Source organism: Onychomys torridus, chromosome 1 (genome assembly GCF_903995425.1).
Source record: "Onychomys torridus chromosome 1, mOncTor1.1, whole genome shotgun sequence".
Lineage (NCBI taxonomy): Eukaryota > Metazoa > Chordata > Mammalia > Rodentia > Cricetidae > Onychomys > Onychomys torridus.
The window spans coordinates 33,133,843-33,153,994 of NC_050443.1; the positions used below are offsets into that span (position 1 = coordinate 33,133,843).

General features: G+C 41.1%; 1 pseudogene; it reads left to right on the forward strand.

Annotated features, from left to right (window-relative positions):
* Positions 1 to 435: 435 nt before the first annotated feature.
* On the forward strand, positions 436 to 14,965 carry LOC118595586 (annotated as a pseudogene).
* Positions 14,966 to 20,152: the final 5,187 nt, after the last annotated feature.

Below are 20,152 nucleotides of genomic sequence, written 5' to 3' on the forward strand. Positions count from 1 at the left end.
AAATGTTTATTGCAATGAGTCATTGGTCTGGGTCAAGACCTCTGGTTTCTGGTACACCTTCATCACTGGATCCTCACCAAAACTCTTTCAGATTTCCCTCAGCCATCCTGAGACATGGAGATCTTGTGGGTATTATTTTACTGGGCCAGTCCTTTCATCAGCTCCAGCAGGTTCTTGATATTATAAATGTTAGGGTGGGATAACACCGCCTGTTGGCTTGGATGGTAGTTGAGCCATTCTATAGGGCTGTGGACCCAGACATGGCCCTCAGCAGTAGCCATGGCCAGGACAACACCATGGCCCTGAGTGGTAGCACAATCCACTCAGATATGTATGTCTCCCTCTGAAGCATGGCCTTCAGACTCCAGCAAGGCCGTAAGTTGTGACCCAGGCCCTGAGCATTCCACTGGCACCTGGTGGGTCACATATTTCAACATGGACTCTGGCTGCAAGAGGATCATGAGCCCAGACATGGCCCTTAGCAGTAGCCTGAGTCTGGATGCCACCATGGTCCCAGATGGCAACATAGGCTATCCAGATTGGCATTGCTCCACTGGCAGTGTGGCCTTCAGATACCAACATAGCCCCAGGTGGTGGCCTAGACACTAGGAATCTACATGGCCCTCATGTTGACAGAAGTCATGGAAATCAGCCCAGAGCCTGGCTGCAATAGGGTCATAGACCCAGACATGGCCCCCAGGTGCAGCCTTGGCCTAGAAGTTTTATGGCACTAGATAACAATATGTGTCACTTAGGTCTCTATGGCTCCAGATGCAGCATGGCCCCAGGATGCCAACATGGTCCCTGGTAGCTAATCAGACAACCACGCTGATCCCTGTTGCAACATGTGCCACATATATCAACTCAGACCCTGGTTGCTGTTGGGCTACAGATGTAGACATGGCCCTCTGTGGCAGCTTGGGCCTGGATGACACCATGACCATGGAGATCAGCATGGATCCAACAGCAAAATGGCCACTGGTGGCATGTCAGACACTGAGCATCATTGTGGCCTTTGATGGCCACATGGGACATAGATGGCCACAAAAACCATGGCTGTGGGAGGACCATGAACCCAGACATTGCCCTTGGCAGCAACCTGGGCCCAGACATCACCATGGCCTTGGGTGGCAAAAAGGCCTCCCATATCAATCTATTACTCACTGCCTTCAGTTCTGGTCTTCCTCTTTCCACAGCACATGAAGCATTCCTCTTTACTTTCTCTCCCATTTCTCCACCACATACTTGCTAATTATAATGGGATATACCTTTCTGACACTGCTCTCTACTTTCCTGACATTACTGTTTTCCTACAAGCCTAGGTCTTGAGGACTCAGGCTGGGCTGTGGATTGTTTGCACAAATCTGAGCTGAGTGGCATCAGATGGATTTTGGATGTCTTCCTGCCTGCCAGGGTCTTGAGGAGCCAGGCTGGGATGTGGAAGGTTTGTATCCACCTGAGCTGAATCTTCCCCATTGTTCTTATCAATTTTTTTCTTTTCTAATACAATACATCCCATCAGAAGTTTCTACTCACTATACTCTTCTCAGTCCTGTCTCTCCCCCAGACCTACTCCTCTTCTGTTTCCCTTCAGAAAAGGTCAGGCCTCTAAGAAATATCCACCAAACATGGCATAACAACATATAGTAAGACTAGGCACAAACTCTCATATCAGGGCTGGTCAAGGCAACCCTGTAGGAGGAAAAGGGTCCCAAGGACAGACAGAAGAGTCAGAGACACCACGACTCCAACATTAGGAGCCCCACAAAATCACCAAGCTCACAGCTTTAACATAATTTCAGAGGACCCACCTCAGACCCATTTAGGCTTTGCAATTGCTGCTTTAGTTTCCCTGAGCTCTTATAATTCCCACTTAGTTGATTCTGTGGGCCATGTTCTTTTAGTCCTCAACACATCTGGCTCCAACAGTTCTTCCTGCCCCTCTTCCATGGGGTTCCTGGAGCTCTGAGGGAAGAAACCTGATAGAGATCTCCACTTTGGGTTCCCTCTGTACATAATGTTGGGCTATGGGTTTCTGCATATACTCCCATCAGCTATTGGAGAAGGCCTCCAAGATGCAGATTGGACTAGGCACCAATATATGAGTATAGCAGAATTTGATTAGGAATTATTTTATTGATTTTTTTTCTATCCTGGGTTTCTGGGCTGTCCAGCCTCTGATTCCTGATAATTCTGACAGTGTTAGGCATAGGCTCCCTTTCCTGGTGTGGGCCTCAAACTAGGCCAGTTATCAATTGTCCATTCCCACAAGTTCTGGGCCTCACACATCTTTCAGGGAGATAGATTGCAGGATGAAGGTTTTGTGGCTAGTTGGTGTCCCTGTCCCACCAATGGAAGTGTCCTGGTTAGAGGAGATGGCCAGTTTATTCTCTGTATCTTCTATCATTAGGAGTCTTTTCTAGGGTCACCCTTTTAGAATCTGGCAGTTTCTGTTGCACTAAGTTTACACAAATTACTCCCATAATGCCTCCCAAAATGCCTCTTCCTATACTATCTCCCTCCATCAACCCACCTTCCAACAGGTTACCTCCTGTTTCCATTCCCAACAGCCCCCAGGCCACCCAGAAAATCTATTCCATTTCCCCCTCCTAGGGAGATCCATATGCCCCCATTAGGGCCTTTCTTGTTACTTAGCCTTTCTGGGTCTGTGGGTTGTATCATGGTTATCTTTTACTTAACAGTTAATATCCACTTATAAGTGAGTACATGCCTGGTTTATCTTTCTTGCCTGGGTTACCTCACTCAGGATGATTTTTGCTAGTTCCAACCACTTGCCTCCAAATTTCATGATGTCATGTTTTTAGAATCTGAGCAATACTACATTGAGTAAATGTACCAAATTTCCTTTATCTATTCTTCAGCTGAGTGACCAATAGGTTGTTTCCAGTTTCTAGCTTTATCAATAAGGCTTCTATGAGCATATCTGAATAAATGTCTTTGTGATAGGATAGAGTTCTTTTGGTACAAGCCAAAGAGTATTATATCAGGGTCTTAAGGAGGATCAATTTCCAATTTTCTAAGGAAATGTCATATTGATTTCCATGGCAGCTGGACAAGTTTTCACTCTCACCAGCAATGGAGGAGTGTTCCTTTTGCTCCATATCCAGTACAACATGAGCTGTCACTTGTGATTTTGATCTTAGCCATTCTGACAGGTTTAAGATGGAATTTCAGGATCCTTTTGATTTTCACTTCCCTGATGGCTAAGGATTTATCTGTTTCTTTTTTTGTTTCTCAGCATTTGAGTTTCCTATATTGAGAATTTTCTGTTTAGATCTGTACCCTGTGTTTGAATTGTATTATTTCGTTTGTTGATGTCTAGTTTCTTGAGTTCTTTATATATTTTGGATATTAGTCTTCTATCAGATTTGGAGTTTGTGAAAATCTTTTCCCATGCTGTAGGTTTCCATTTTGTCCTCTTGACAGTGTTCTTTGTCCTGCAGAAGTTTTCATTTTCATGAGATCCCATTTATTAATTGTTGATCTTATTGCTTGTGCTATGAATGTTCTGTTCAGTAAATTGGCTCCAGTGCCATATGTTCAAAGCTATTTTACATTTTCTCTTCTATCAGATTCAGTGTATCTGGTTTTGTGTTGAAGTTTTTGATCCATTTGGACTTAAGTTTCGTGCTGGGTAGCAGATATGGATCTATTTGTTTTCTTTTATATACTGACATTCAGTTATGACAGCACTATTTATTGAAAATACTTTCTTTTTCCATTGTGTAATTTTGGCTTCTTTATAAAAAATCGGATGTCCATAGATATGTGAATTTATGTCTGTGTCTTTGATTCAATTTAACTGATGGATTTGTCTGTTTTTAATGTTCATATCATGAGGTTTTCACTAGTAGAACTCTGTAGCAACAGCTTGAAATAAGGGATTATGACATCCATGTAAGTTCTTTTATTGTTCAGGATTGTTTTAGCTACCCTGTTTTTTGCCCCATATGATGTAAAGTATTGTCAAGTTGAGGTATGTAAAGAATTGTGTTTGAATTTTGTTGGGGATTACACTGATGATTTTAGCACAGAATTTACCAGACTTTAAGAGAATAGCTAGTTCTAATACTTCTCAAATTATCCCACACATTAGAAACAGAGAGATCATGGCCAAATTCATTTTATGAGGCCACAATCACCCTCAAACCTAAACCACACAAAGATTCAACAAAGAAAGAAAATTATAGACAAATTTCCTTCATGAACACAGATGAAAGAATACCTAATAAAATACTTGCAAACTGAATCCTAGAACACATTAAAATGTTCATCCACCATAACCAATGAAGTGGCCTTCATCCCAGAGAAGGGATGGATTTCCATATGAAAATCAATCAATGTTATCCACCAAATAAACAAACTAAAAACAAAACAAAGAAACAAAAATAATCATCTCATTAGAGGCAGCAAAAAACTGTGATAAAATCCAACATTCATTCAAGATAATAGTCTTGGAGAGAATAGGGATACAAGGAATATACTGCAACATAATAAAGACAATTCACAACAAGCTTATAGCTAACATCAAATTAAATGGTGAGAATTCAAAGCAATTCCACTAAAATTAGTAAGAAGGCAAGGCTGCCCATTCTTTCCATATCTATCCAATATAGTACTTGAATTTCTAGTTATAGCAACAAGACAAGTGAAGGAGATCAAAAGGATACTGATTGGAAAGGAAGAAGTCAAAGTATTGCTATTAATAGATCATATGATATTATACATACATGAGGTGGTTTAAAATAAAATGGCCCCCATAGGGAATGACATTATTAGGAGGTATTGTTTGTTGTTTCCTTGGTGGAGGAAGTGTGTCACTGTGAGGGGTGGATATTGAGGCCTCCTTTGCTCAAGATATGCTCAGTGTGGTAGACAATTTACTTCCTGTTGCCTGTGGATCTGGATCAAGATGTAGAACTCTTGGCTCCTTCTCCAGCACCATGACTGCCTGTATGCTTCCATGTCATGCCATGATGATAATGGACTAAATCTGTGAAACTGTATTCCAGAAATTTAGGCTTAAACTTCATACCTATCTATTAGGCCTCCAACATAGACACTCCTGACATATGCCTAGCCTCAGTGGCTTTTTTTAGGCATGGGGGAACATTCCATAACTTGTTTATTCTATCCTTAACTTTAAAGACAGAACCATGTGTCCAAAGTTGCCAAGTTCTGCTGCTTGCTGGGACTGGAAAATGGTCCCCTCATCTAATGATATCTTCATACGCTTTCTGTTTTTCACTGCCTAAGCTTGGCTGCCCTGAAACTTGCTCTGTAGACCAGGCTGGCCTCAACCTCTGAGAGCTGACAGCCCCTGACTTCCTAGTGCTATCATTAAAGCTTTTCTTTAACTCACAAGTTGGAAACTTAACTGGGTGGGATCTTGCCTTAAACTCACCACTTCCTTTATTACATTTTTAAATCTATCTCTTTGAAAACAGAATATAGCTCCATTCCACTTTCTGGTGCTCTTTTTTTCCTCAAAATTTACTTTTGTAATTTACCCTTCTCAGCTTGCTCCTTTTCATTATTAATCTTCATTAAGATTACCACTAATAGCCACACTACAGGCTGTTTTGTGATTTTTTTTCTGCCAATGACATTAATCCAAACCACTTCCCTTTACTAAAATTCTTCTCTGAAACATTTTGAGTGAGCCTCAGACAGTGAAAATAATTCTTAGCACCTCTGTCTTCCATGTTCATACTTGTATGGCCCAATAAGAACTGCTTAAAGCATTATACTGCTTTCATAATTCAAGGCACCAAAATCCAAATTCCTCCAAACAAACAGAAGATCAGGAACATCACAAGAATACCCCATTCTCTGGTACCAACTTCTGTCTTAGTTAAGGGATTTTTTTTTTGCTGTGAGACACCATGGCTACAGCAACTTTCATAAAGAAAACATTTAATTGGTGTGGCTCACTTACAGTTTCAGAAATTTAGTCCATTATCATCATGATGGGAAGCATGGCAATATACAGGCAAACATAGAGCTGGAGTAGCTGAAAGTCCTACATTTTGCAGGCAACACGAAGTTAACTCACACATGAGGCAGTATCCTGAGCATAGGAAATCTCTGCCTGAGATGAAAGTGAAGGGATTTGGATTAATTCCATTGGCAGAGGATATCTCCTATCAGCCTAGTATTGACTCTGGTATATGGTTAGTAGTGTTAGCTCTAATAAAAATTTATAATGAAAAGGTACAAGCTGAGAAAGGAAAATACAAAATATACATTTTGAGAATAAAAGATGCAACAGGAAGTATAATGGAGCCAAGTCCTGTGTTCAAGGAGATAAACAGATTTAGAAATGGAATAAAGGGAATGATAACATTGGGGCAAGATCCCCCAGCTAGGCTTCCAACTTCTGAAAATGGATTAATGAAAAGCTCAAAGCTGGATATGGTGGCACATGTCTTTGATACTAGCCCCCTGTTAGCATAGGCAGGTGTATCTCTTTATTTGAGATCATCCTGGTCTACAGAACAAGTTCCAGGGTAGCCACGCTCTGCCAGTGAAGGAAATGATCAAAAAGACAAAGCTGGTAATTATGTAATTGAGAGATCTCTGAGTTCAAAGTCAGCAAGGTCTACAAACCATGTTTCAAGACAGCCAAGCTAGGAAATTAAGGAAACCATGGAAAATACAAAGCTGGTGAAGATGTAATTGAACAAAGGGGGCCATATTCCAGCCCCAACAGTCAGCAGAACTTGGCCACTTTGGCCACATGATTCTTTCTTTAGAGAGTGAAGAATAGAAGAAAGGGGTTATGGAATCTCTGCTACTGAGGAAAGCTGCTGAGGCTAGGCATGTATCAGTGACTTTCCTGAGTGAAGGTTTAGAGAAGCTACTGTATAAAGCTGTGTAACTAAATCCTGGATTGCCTTGGAGACCAAAAAATGTTGGAGATGACAGAGCTGTGGAGTATCTGCGAGGAGAGTTTCTAACACAGAGTAGAACCAGCCAAAGAGAGAAAAAAAATGTTGCAGTCAACAAATTTGCAAGTAGGTAGAGATCTCAAGAGTTTTGACATAAGATATGGAGATGAAGTTTGGAGTTTGCCTATTTGTTTTTGGTTCTGCTTTGTCCAGTATTTCCTCACTATGCTCTCTTCCCTAATTTTTGGAAAGGTGATGCATATCCTGTGTCATTATATGTTGGAAGTATGTGATCTGCTTTTGAATTTTGATTTTATAAGGGATTACAGTTAAGAGGTTGCATGAATATTAAAAGAGATGTTGAATTTTAGACTTTTAAATAAGTTTGATACTGTTATATACTATGGGAACTTTTGAAGTTAGACTGAACGCATTTTCACAGTATGATAATTCTACAAGCGTATGGGGGCCAGGGAATGAAATGTGGTGGCTTAAAAGAAAATGGCTCCCATAAGGAGTGGCACTATTTGAAGGTATGGCTCTGTTGGAGTTGGTATGGTCTTGTGGGAGGAAGTGTGTTACTGTGGCGATGGACCTTAAAGTCTCCTTTGCTCAAGCTATGTTCACTGTGGTAGACAATTTACTTCCTGTTGCCTGCAGATCAAGATGTAGAACTCTCAGCTCTTCTGAAATTATAAGTCACCCCAATTAAATGCTTTCCTTTATAAGAATTGCTCTTGTCATAGTGTCTCTTTACATCTCTGGAAACCCTAACTAAAACAGTAAGCATCCCCAAATTTTACTAATGAACTCCAACAACTGACAAACACTTTCAGTGAAGTGGCTGATTATATGTTTCACTCAAAAAATTAGTAGATTTCCTGTATACAAATGACAAATGGACTAAGAAAGAAATCAGGAAAACAACATCCTTTGCAAGAGCCACAAATAATATAAAATATCTTGAGGCAATTCTAACCAAGCAAGTGAAAGTCTTCTATGTTAAAAAGTTGAAATCTTTGAAGAAAAAAATTGATGAAGATATCAGAAGATGTAAAGATCTCTCATGATAATGGATCAATAGAATTGACATAGTAAAAGTCGTCATCCCATCAAAATCAATCTACAAGGCCACACCTCTTAATCCTTCAAATCTTTTTAGTTAGTGCCATTCCTTGGTGACTATGCATTCAAATACATGAGTCTATGAGGGACCTTCTTATTCAAGGAACATATGAGGGATTACAGTTTCAGAGGGTGAGTCCATGAACATCATTGCAAAAAGCATGGCAGAATGCTGTCAGGCATGGCACTGGAGTAGTCACTGAGGGCTTTCATCTCATTCACAGGGGTGAGGCAGAGAAAACTGAGAACAGTGTGGAATTTTGAAACCTTGAAGCCCACCACCATGAGTACACCTCCTCCAACAAAGCTACACCTACTAATCCATTTCAAACAGTTCTACCAACTGGGAACAAGCATTCAAATATATGAGCCTGTGAGAACAATTTGTTCAGTGTTTGATTGGAATGTTCTATTTATGTCTCTTACGGAATTATTTGGCTCAAGTATTTCTGTTTAGTTTTTGCCTGGATAATCTCTCTGTTGGTGAATGTGAGGTATTGACATCACAATCCTGTGTATTACAATCAGTATGTGGTTTTAGCTGTACTATTTGTCTTAGGGTTTCTATTGCTGCAGTGAATCAGCATGAACAAAAAGCAAGGTAAGGAAGGGTTTATTTGCCTTATACTTCCATATTGCTGTTCATGACTGAAAAAAGTCAGAATAGGAACTCAAACAGGGCAGGATCCTGGAGTCAGGAGCTGATGAAGGGTTATGGACTATAAAGAGCTATGAAGGGGTGCTGCTTACAGGCTTTCTTTCCATGGCTTGCTCAGCCTGCTATTTTATAGAACCTAGGACCACAAGCCCAGGGATGGCACCACCTACCATGGGCTGGGCCCTCTCCCATTGATCACTAATTGAAAAATACCTTACACCTGGATCTCATGGAATCATTTCCTTAGCTGGGTTGCCTTCCTCTCTGATGACTCCAGCTTGTGTCAAGGTGACACACAAAAGCAGCCAATATCGTATTGTTACTTTTATGACTTAGGTGCCCTTGTATTTGATGCATAAATGTTTGTACCATAATATCCTCTTGGAGGGCTTTTCCTTTTATGAGTATTTAGTGTTCTTACCTATCTCTTTTGATTAATTGTGATTTGAAATCTCTTTTGTCAGATAGCTACCATAGCTATTCCTGCTTTCTTTGTGGGCCCATTTACTTGGAGTAGCTTTGCTCATCCTTTTACCCTAATGTGATGTCTGTCTGTGATGGTGAGGCATGTTTCTTGAATGCAACAAAAAGCTGGATCAGTTTTCTAATCAAACCTCCTGGGGGAATTGAGACCATTGTTTGAGAGTTGTAAATGAGCAATGCTTGTTGATTCCTGTTAGGTTTGTTGTGGTGAGGATAATTTCTCTTTGTCTTTTGATTTACTCTCCTTGAGTTATTTATTTCTGTTGTGTTTTTCCTTTGAAATTGAAATTTTCCATCCTTCAGGGAAGCTCCTTAAACAGGAAGGTAAGCTCCTGAAAATAGACTTAGGAATTACTTGAAGACTTGCAGACCAGATAACCTTCCTGGAAGAATCAGAAACTAACTGATCTTCCTTCAGGCTGTGTAGTTTTTGTCCCGGTTCTCAGCTTTTGTGAGCTTTCACCCATGCTATGCTGGACTTTGGTGTGGCTTTCTTTGAATCATTTCTGGTCCTGTAAGTAACCCACACTCATATTCCTGTCATCAACCTCAATAAAACTCATGGGTTCACAAAGCTGGGCTTCGGTGGTATTTGCACTTTGGTCTGTCACTACATCACTTTCTGTGGTGAGTAGATGTGTGTATTGTGTCTCTCAGGAAAATTTTGGTCACGCAATGATTCCTTCTGTCATTTTGGGTTTGGTTAACCTCTTCAAACTGAATTTTTTCCTTCATGTGACTTTTAAGCATAGAATTGGTGGACAACAAATGATTATTTTTTGAATCATGTGGAGCTGGAAGTTTCTCTCTAGTCCTACCCAGCCCATTGTCTCACAGCTGCTTATAAAAATAACTACTCAGAAGCTTACATTAAGTATAACTTCTTGGCCATTAGCTCAGGCTTATTTCTGACTAGCTCTTACATTTAAATTAACCCATAATTCTTATCTATGTTTACCCTCATGGCTTGGTACCTTTTCTCTGCTCTGCCTTCACATCTTGCTTCCTCTGTGTCTGGCTAGAGACTCCTGACTCAGTCCCTCATATTCACAGAATTCTCCTTGCCTGCTCACCCTGCCTGTAATTCCTGCCTGGATACTGGTAAATCAGTGTATAAAAGCATTATCCTTCAGCAATCATGGAATGGTTTTCTTTCTCTATTGATTGTGATTTGTAGTTCTGCTGGGTCTACATCTCAGAGCTTATAGAAAAATTTCCCTTGAAAATCATGTGTTATTTTTCTGGTTCTGTTTATTTGGTGTTCTATATGTCCCTCATACCTTGATAGATAGCTCTTTTTTTAGATTGGGGGAATTTTCTTTAATGGTTTTGTTAGAAATTATTTTCTGTGCCTTTGAAGTGGGTTTCTTCTCTTTCCTCTATACTTATTATTCATAGGTCTGTTGTTTTATGTCACTTATCTATAACATAAACCATATATAATTATAAACTTATAACATGCTTTTAGGCAACTATAAATAATTCCTTTTGGCTTTATCAAACAATTTTGTTGTTATTTGTGCCTTGTCCTCTTTCTTCTAGATCGAGGTCTCCCATTTCCCCAAGTTAGAACATCTGTCCCATTAGTCTGTTTCCCAATTCATATCACTTATATCCTGTTGCTAACACCCTCATGCTCCCATCCCACCTATTGTCTCCTCATAATTTCCTGTTTTTTGTGTGTGTTTATTCCATGTTGCATGGGGATTTGTTCCTAGGAGCCATAGATGAGAGAGAACATGAGGTGTTTGTCTTTTTGAACCTGGGTTACCATACTCAATATAATATTTTCTATTACCAGCAATTTACCTGAAAGTTTCATGATTTTATTTTTCTTTACAGCTGAATTGTAGATGGACTTTTTTTGCACCCACAGGTTCCCAAATAACTGAAACAGAGACTCATCATTAATTATAAATGCTCAACCAAGTGCTCAGATTTATTACTAACTAGCTCTTCCAACTTAAATGAACCTATTTCTATTGATCTATGTATTACCATATGATTCATGGCTTTTCCTGTCTTCCAGCATGTCTTTCTCCCTCTGCATCATTTGGCAACCTCTTTGACTCCATTTTTCTTATTCCCAGTGTTCTTACTCTGGTTTTCCTGCATAACCTTATACTGTCCAACGATTGGTTGGCTGGCGTCTTTCTTAAACCAGTCCCAGCATAATTTACACAGTGTACAGAAGGATTGTTCCACAGCATTTCCTCCTTTTTGTCTAAATAAAAAGAAATTTTAATACAGTAAAATATATACCACAAAATCAATATCAATTAAGAATTACAGTTACAATATCCAGTCCATTTGCATTTGGCAAAATCAGAGAAAATATTCTATTATCTGTCTTATATTTGTGAGTCTAAAGTTTCATATCTAATTTATCTTTTTATAATAACTAAGGAAAATTTTAAGTCTAATTATTTAGTCTTTAACTTCATCAAAGATCCAAGAAGGATAAAATGTTACTTGGAAAGGGTTCTTCTGTAACATTGGGACATCCAACTCTGGCAAACAGGCCTGGTCTATCTGACAGACATTATTGAGAAGTAAGGAATTTTGAAGGATTATCCTACTTTGTCTTGGCAAAGTTTGGAAGTCACTTTTATTTTTGCATCCTATTGGTCCAGTTTGAAGAGTATACTGTCAGCAATAGAGGCAAAGATAGTTTCTTTGCCCAAATGGCTAACTTTTGTCATAAAGAAAGTAAATTCCATACAGAGTTTCTTTGATGCCTATCACCTTCTTTGAAGTAAATTGGTGCTGTCAGGAGCAGATGTCTCACTGTCAAGAGAAGACTTATATTATTGAAACATTTTAAATGCCATATTCAGTAGGTCTTTGAAGTTATTGAGGACATCTATCTATCTAAATATATCTGTTTAGATATCTTAAAAATATATGTAACATGACTATTAGAGATGACTATTAATCTGTATTTCTTAATTATACATTACATTTTTAATGAGCTGCATAAACAAAAAACAAGAGTGGAAACATACAAACAGCATAACAAAATTAATTTGAAATTTGTGTCAATAATCCAAAATCCATACCAATGTAAAATATTTTGTGATCAATGGTTGTTTTTATATTAAAGTAGATTCAATAACCAACCCTTTTATGTCATCATTTCTGTATCATATCTCTCTTTTTCCTTTAGAAAGAGATCTTTAAATTTAACTCCTTTGTCTAGCTTTTTTCCTGTCTATGACAAATAACAGCTTGTCACCACCCCCTTAAATGATAACAAATATCCATAACTCATATTTTTGGAATATGGGCATCATTATGTAGACTACTTTCTATTGTTTGGGGTTGCTGTTATCCATGGACCCTAAGAAAATTTAAGATATTGGTTAAGTCTTGACTGGAGTAGTCTGTGATGCTGTGCTAAGGAGTAGTATAGCTGGATTAGAAGACAGAAATAGTGTTAGGATTTTATTTATTTATTTGTTTGTTTTAATCTCCATACTGATTTCTAGACATATTGTGAATGAAATTTACATAAATAGAAATAACCTCATTCCATGAAGCCTATATAAGTGTAATAGCCAAATGAGGTAAAGAAACAACCACAGTACAAAATTCATGATGGACTCAGTAAACTAAAAGTAAACCTGAACAAAAGCACGTATAAAGAATATTGCTGGGAGAACAGCCAGTGCTCTTAACTGCTGAGCCATCTCTCCAGCCCCAGCTGGATCAAGAACAGAAACGGAGAATGAGGAATAACAGACCATGATAAATGATGACCACATGAGAACAGGAATAGGCAGAGTGCTCGAGAGGTCCCCAGAAATCCACAATGATACATCCTCTGTAGACTGCTGGCAATGGTCGAGAGAAAGCCTGATCTGACCTAGTCTGGTGATCAGATGACTAAACACCCTAACAGTCGTCTTGGAACTCTGATCCAATAACTGATGGAAGTGGATGCAGAGATCCTCCGCCAGGTCCCAGGTGGAGTTCCAGGAGTCCAATTGTCAAGAAAGAGGAGGGGCTGTAACAGCGTGAATTGTTGAGACCAAGATTGGAGAGGCCCAGGGACAAATAGCCAAACGAATGGAAGCACATGAATTATGGATCAGGCCCTCTGGATAAGTGAGACAATGGAATAGCTCGAACTGTTTGGGAGGCATCCAGGCTGTGGGACTGGGACCTGTCCTTAGTGCATGAGCTGGCTGTTTGGAACCTTGGGCTTACACAGGGACACTTTGCTCAGCCTGGAAAGAGGGACTGGACCTGCCTGTACTGAATCTACCAGGTTTAAATGAATCCCCAGGAGTGCCTTGATCCTGGAGGACATGGGAATGGAGGGGAGGGAATAGGGGAAGGTAGGGGAGGAGGCGGGAGGGGGAGGACAGGGGAACCCATGACTGATGTGCAAAATTAAAACACAAATATAATAATTTAAAAAAGAAATTAAAAAAAAATAAGAATATTGCTCAGTAAAATAAAAACAACCTGGCGTTGCAGGCCTACGGAGACCACCCTGCCCCAGCAGAACTGGGATTACATTGCGGTGGGAGCCTCGCCTCAGGCTCGGCCACCAGCCGGCTCCCACCCTCAAAGGGCCATGGCTCCGTGGGCGGCTGGAACCGCCCTGGCACAGGGAAGGCAGACTTTAATGCCAAAAGGAAAAAGAAGGTGGCAGAAATACACCAGGCCCTGAACAGTGATCCCACCGACGTGGCTGCCCTCCGACCAATGGCTATCAGTGAAGGAAGCCTCCTGACTGATGAGACCAGGTGCCAAGTATGGTCCAAGCCCCTCAATGTCAACTCCAATGAGCTAGCGCCTGAGTCAAGGAAGGATCTTCGACACATGAGCAAGGATTACCAGCAAGTACTGCTGGATGTCAGGCGGTCTCTTCAGCGCTTCCCTCCTGGCATGCCAAATGAGCAGAGAGAAGGGCTTCAGGAAGAGCTCTAATCGACATCATCTTCCTCATCTTGGATCGAAACCCTCAGCTGCACTACTACCAGGGCTACCATGATATAGTGGTCACTTTTCTGCTGGTGGTGGGCAAAAGGCTGGCAACATCCCTGGTAGAAAAATTACCTACTCACCACCTCAGGGATTTCATGGATCCCACAATGGACAACACCAAGCACATCCTAAATTATCTGATGCCCACCATTGACCAAGTGAACCCAGCACTCCATGACTTCATGCAGAGTGCTGAGGTGGGGACCATCTTTGCTCTCAGCTCACTTATCACCTGGTTTGGGCACATCCTTCAGGCATGCTGTGCGGTTATACAACTTTTTCCTGGCCTGCCACCCACTCATGCCCATTTACTTTGCAGCTGTGATTGTACCGTACCGGGAGCAGGAAGTCCTGGACTGTGACTGTGACATGGCCTCTGTCCACCACCTGTTGTCCAGATCCCTCAGGACCTGCCCTATGAGACGCTCATCAGCAGACCTCTTTGTTCAGTTCGCCCCTTCAGAACTTGCAAGGGAGGCGGCTGCACAGCAGGAGGCTGAAAGAAGGGCAGCCTCTACTTTCAAAGACTTTGAGCTGGCATCGGCCCAGCAGAGGCCAGACATGGTGCTGCAGCAGCGGTTTTGGGGACTTCTGCCGCCCGAGGCTCGTATAGAAGATGTCCTGACCAAACCAAGGCCCAGCCGCCTGGCGAAACTGGCTGTGATGGAGCTGACAGTGGTACTTGGAGAGGCGACACTGGCAGTGGTGAAGAGTGCCCTGGAGTGGGCCCCCAAGTTCCAGCTGCAGCTGTTCCCCTAAACTCAGCCCCAGGAGCCACTTCCTCACCCAGTGCGCCGAGCTCTCCCCATTTCCAGAAAGGAGCAAGAGGGTGGAACTGCTGTAATTAAAGGGTTTCTGTCAGGGGTGTTCTGTTCTCCCACCCTTGGCAGCTTGTCTTTTGGTTTTGGTGGCTAGTGGCAGAGCTGCCTGACACTGGGCTCAGTGGACCTGAGTGCTCTAACTTTTGGAAGTGGCTCTGGAGCACCTGGCTACCTAACTCACTGCCTAGAAGAAAGTTGGGCCCAGAGATGCCCTCCTTATAGCACTCCATATCCTGTGTATCCTAGACAAAGAAGGCAGGGGCTGCCGACAGAGTCCAGCCTTGGGATGAAAGCGAGGGGAAAGAATGATAGCCTGGGAGCCAGCTGGTCAGAGTCAGACAGATACAAGCTGGGTTCTAGTTAAATTTTATGATCCCAGCCTAGAGATCATAGCAGAGAAGTGTTAATCCCCTGGACGATGTTGCCTGTGTCTCCCTGTTCTTTCTCTACAAAACACGTGACATTACCTGTAAAGACATTTTTAATACTATTTTTATGACTGTATACTACATCTAACATAGCAACTATTCTCACTTTAAAAAAAAATTACTTGTGTGTGTGTGTGTGTGTGTGTGTGTGTGTGTGTGTGTGTGTGCCCACAGGGCCAGAAGTGGGCTTCAGATTTCCTGGAGTCTGGTGTGGGTGCTGAGATCTGAATGCTGGTCCTCTAGTAAAGCTGAGGCAGTAAGCTTTTTAACTTAAATGCCAAACCATCTCTCTAGCCTCCCCCGACCCCTCATAGTTCCTTCATGGGAGAAGCTATCAGCAATGAGCTTGTACTGGGCTAACGTTTATTTCTCGTTTTCTGGAGGGAGATGGAATCCAGGGCCTTGAACATGTGACACAAGTGTTCTACCACTGAATAAACAGCACCAGACTTTACTAGTTTTTATTTTTGAGACAGAGTCTACCTAAGTAAACCAGGCTGGCCTTGAACTTTTGATACTGCTCAGCTCCTGATTATCTAGGATGACAGGATTGCACCTGAGATGTGTTCCCTGCTCAGTTTAGCCAAAGTTGCTTTGTGAACAGCCCTATACCCCACAATGTCACTTCCTGTCTCACTTTCATTATTTTCCACTAATCACCCACCTTTTCCTGCCTGTGTATTGACCTCCTCGGCTGCTGGTCTCAGAATGGGAATGTCTTTGGAAACTTGCCAGCATATAGACAGGTTTTGGCAGGAACCCACACTACCAGCCCCACTTACCCCTGGGCTCCTCCAGGAGGGGTGCATGGGATCTCTCTGTCTTCCTAGGATGGCTTTGTTAAAAGTGAAGCCAGGTTTGTTTTATAGAAACTCTGGCTTGAAAACAAAAGTGCCTTTTGCTGCTTTAAAGAGTGTGTAGTGGGAAGCATTTACATGCTTCTATTTTCCTGACCTTTCCTGGGCACTCTTCTCCGGTCCTACCATGTCCAGACCTATGTGTCCCCTGTGCCCACTGTATGCAGTGGGACGCTCTGCAAGCCAGGCAGCCATAAGCCAGAGTGCATAGGAGGTATCCAGGCTGAGTTACACAAAGCACTTTAACCAAATCAAGGTGGGATGAGTGATTCACAGGGATTAATTCAAGACAAAGGAGAATTTACCAGGATCCAGAGTGATAAGGTGACAGTCTACCACAGGAGCTTGTCATCTGTGCCTCTATCATACTTGAGCTATAGGGAGTGTGCTTGTTGGGGGAGGGGCATGGGCCCAGGGTCCGAGCTACAATTCTACATCCAAACAAGCAGGTGGTACTGGCTTGTGCTGAGCTGAAGAGTAGTGTGTGCCCATAGCAGGACTCCCCACTACTGAGGAGAAAGCACGGTCAGTTTACCTTCAGGTATTTACTTATTCTGTAAAGATATGTGTAGATGGTTTGTACAGAGTCCTGTATGAAATAAACACCCTTATGTGGTTCCTAAAAGCAAATAAATAAATAAATAAATAAATAAACAAATAAATGAATGAATGAATGGATGAATGAATAAATAAATAAATAAATAAATAAAACAACCTGAATAAGAACACATATCAAGAATATTATGACAAAATTATATTTACCCCAAACACAGGGTGAGTACAAGATATGTCAGTCAATAAATATATTAAATCATATAAATAAGCTTGAATATAAAAAAATTTACATGATCATTTATTTTTTTCATTTTGAATCTGTTTCTTTATTAAGAAATTTTCTACTCACTCCACATACAGATCCTCCCTTCTCCCTTCCCCACCTTCCTAGCCCTCTTTCCCGAGCCACCCTGCATTCCCATATCCCCCAAATCGAGGTCTCCCATGGGGAGTCAGCAGAGCTCAGCACACTGAGCCTAGGCAGGTCCAAGCTCCTTCACACTGCACAATGGCTGTGCGAGGCATCACACCGCAGACACCTGCCCATGCACCAGGGACAGATCCAGACCCCCCTGCCTGTGTACCCCCAAACAGTTCAAGCCAAACAACTGTCTTCTATATCCAAAGGGCCTAGTGCAGTCCCATGGGGACTCCACAGCCACCAGTCCACAGTTCATGGGCTTCCACTGGTGTGGCTGGTCATCTCTGCATGTCCTCCCATCATGATCTCGCCATCCCTTGCTTGCAGAATCCCTCCTCTCTCTCATCAATTGGATTCCTGGAGCTCAGCCTGATGCCTAGCCATCTCTGTATCTGCCTCCATCAGTCACTGGACAAAGGCTCCATAATGACAGAAGCAGAGTTCTGGGGAGGGTCTCAGGAATCCACAAGGATGACCCACCTTGATCTTCTGGCAGTGGTCCAGAGGGTGCCTGGACTATTCTACTCTGGTGACATGATCATTTCAATAGATGCAGATATAGTCATTTACAAATTCCAAAGTGCTTTCATGGTAAAATTACTAGAGAAGCAGAAATGTAAGGAATATACCTCAACATAAAAAAAGACTACATGTGACAAACTCATAGGCAACTTTTTCTAAAATGGATTAAAAACTCTAGAAATCTCATTAAAATCACTAATGAGACAGCACTGCCCATTGTGGCAATTCATTTTCAATATAGTGCTGAAAGCTCAGGTCAAAGCAGTAAAGCAAAGGAAGGAAATTAAAGGGCACAAGTAAGAAAGGGAGCGTCACCGTATCCCCATTCGCATGTGATATATTGTACATGTGAGATGCCACAATACTCGGGAAAAAAATCTGGTAACTATAAGTTCAGCAAAAAGGCAGAGTACAAAACTAACTTACAAAAATTAGTAGTTTTTAATGCATCAAGTGACTTTGGACAAGAGTGATGATTAATTGAAAAAAGTGAAAACATATATAGAGTTGAAAACAGGAGCACAGGCAAACATGGTGGAAAGAACTAAATAAGAAATTAATGCTCACATCAGAGACACAGTCTAGGAAATGAGAACTGTGAAAATACTGTGGAGAGGCATGAATATTCCATGTGCTTTCAGAATCTTAGGTCTGTTCTTCTCAGTGTTTTCCTCTGGCACCCGAAGGAGATGTTTGCTTCTGAAAAAAGAATTTCTGTCATCTAACTGTAGATAAACTGCTAAACAGTCTTATTAAATAAAAAACCGGAGCTAGATATAGGAGTGAAAACCTGAGAGATTAGGAAAATAGGAAAAGGCCCAAGCTAACCTCACCTCACCGACACCTCAGTCAACATAAGCAAGCTACTTCTTGTCTACCCACACTTGTATGCCTTCCTGTTCTGTTGTCTCATTTGCTCTCTCAGCCCAGCTACATCACTTCCTCTTCCTGCCAAGCTCTGTCACTTCCTATCTGTCTGTACAGACCTCCAGACCTCTATGGTTGGTGCTGGGATTAAAGGCCTGTGTCACCATGCCTGACTTTTTCCCCTAGTGTGGCCTTGAACTCACACAGATCCAGACAGATCCCTGCCAGCCAAGTGATAGGATTAAAAGCATGTGCTACCATTGCCTGATTTCTGTATAGTGGCTGGCTTTTTCCTCTGATTTTCATGCAAATTGTATTGGGAGACACAGTATATTGGAAGACACAATACATCACCACATCTGACTTAGAATTACATAGTTAAAAGGACACAAGAATACTGATCTTTTGTTTTTTTTTTCTGAAAATGAAGTGTGCCTTTTATACTACCATTATGGATTGGAAGACTATAACTGGTTTCTTGATCCTTGGAGGCTTGTAGCTAGGAGCTTGGATAAATCTTAAAAGAGAGCTTTCACTTGGTCTTTGAGAGCTGCTGAAGCTATTACAATTTTCAGGATTGAGGTGAAGTTGTAAATTAGCTAAACACATGTTTTACATTGTGGTAGGTATATATGTTTTAGGGCCTGTGCTGAAATATTAAAGTTTAAAAATGCAATCTCCTTAAAAGCATCATGTGTTAAAGGCATAGTTGAAAGATTATAGGGCTAAAAGGGAGTCATTGTATCATGAAGTCTCCAGCTTCATTATAAGAGAAGCATTGTTTGACTCAAAGTTTATTGGCATTATTGGGATAAAATGCAAACTATGTGGTAGGGCTTGGCTGCTGAAAGTAAGTCACTCCAGGATAGACCACTAATCATATGATGTGTTTTTGACCCATTTAAGTCTTTGCTTTCTGATGATCATGACATTGCCAGATTTTCTTTACCATTTCATCCCATTATGATGTTTCTATCTCATTCAGTATTTGAAACAATGGAGCCAGCAACCAGAATAATCTCTGTGAAGCCATGAAAAAAAATATTGTTTTCTGTTTTTGCAATTATTTATATAAATTATTTGCTAAAAGTCATGACCGGGTGAGAATGTATTTTTGCTGGCCATTACCATTATCAGTTTACATAAAAAAATGTGTAATGTGCTAGAGATAGCTCTGCAATGAAGAAAACACACTGCTTTGGCAGAGCCCCTAAAATCTTTTCTCAACACTCATGTCAGGTAGCTGACAACAAATTTTGAAGGATCTGGTAACTCTTGCCCCCATGGACACCTGCACCGATATGACAGACACACATAGACATACACATAATTAAAATTTTAAAACCTTGTGAATCAATGCTGAAACCACAAAGTTTAAAACTTATGGAGAAAAGTTTAAAATCTATTATGAATAACTAGTAAATATATAGTCAGTCACTCAGATACTTAATTTCCAAAAACATTAAAAAATCCACATTTAAACACAGAAACATACTGCTTCACACTCCT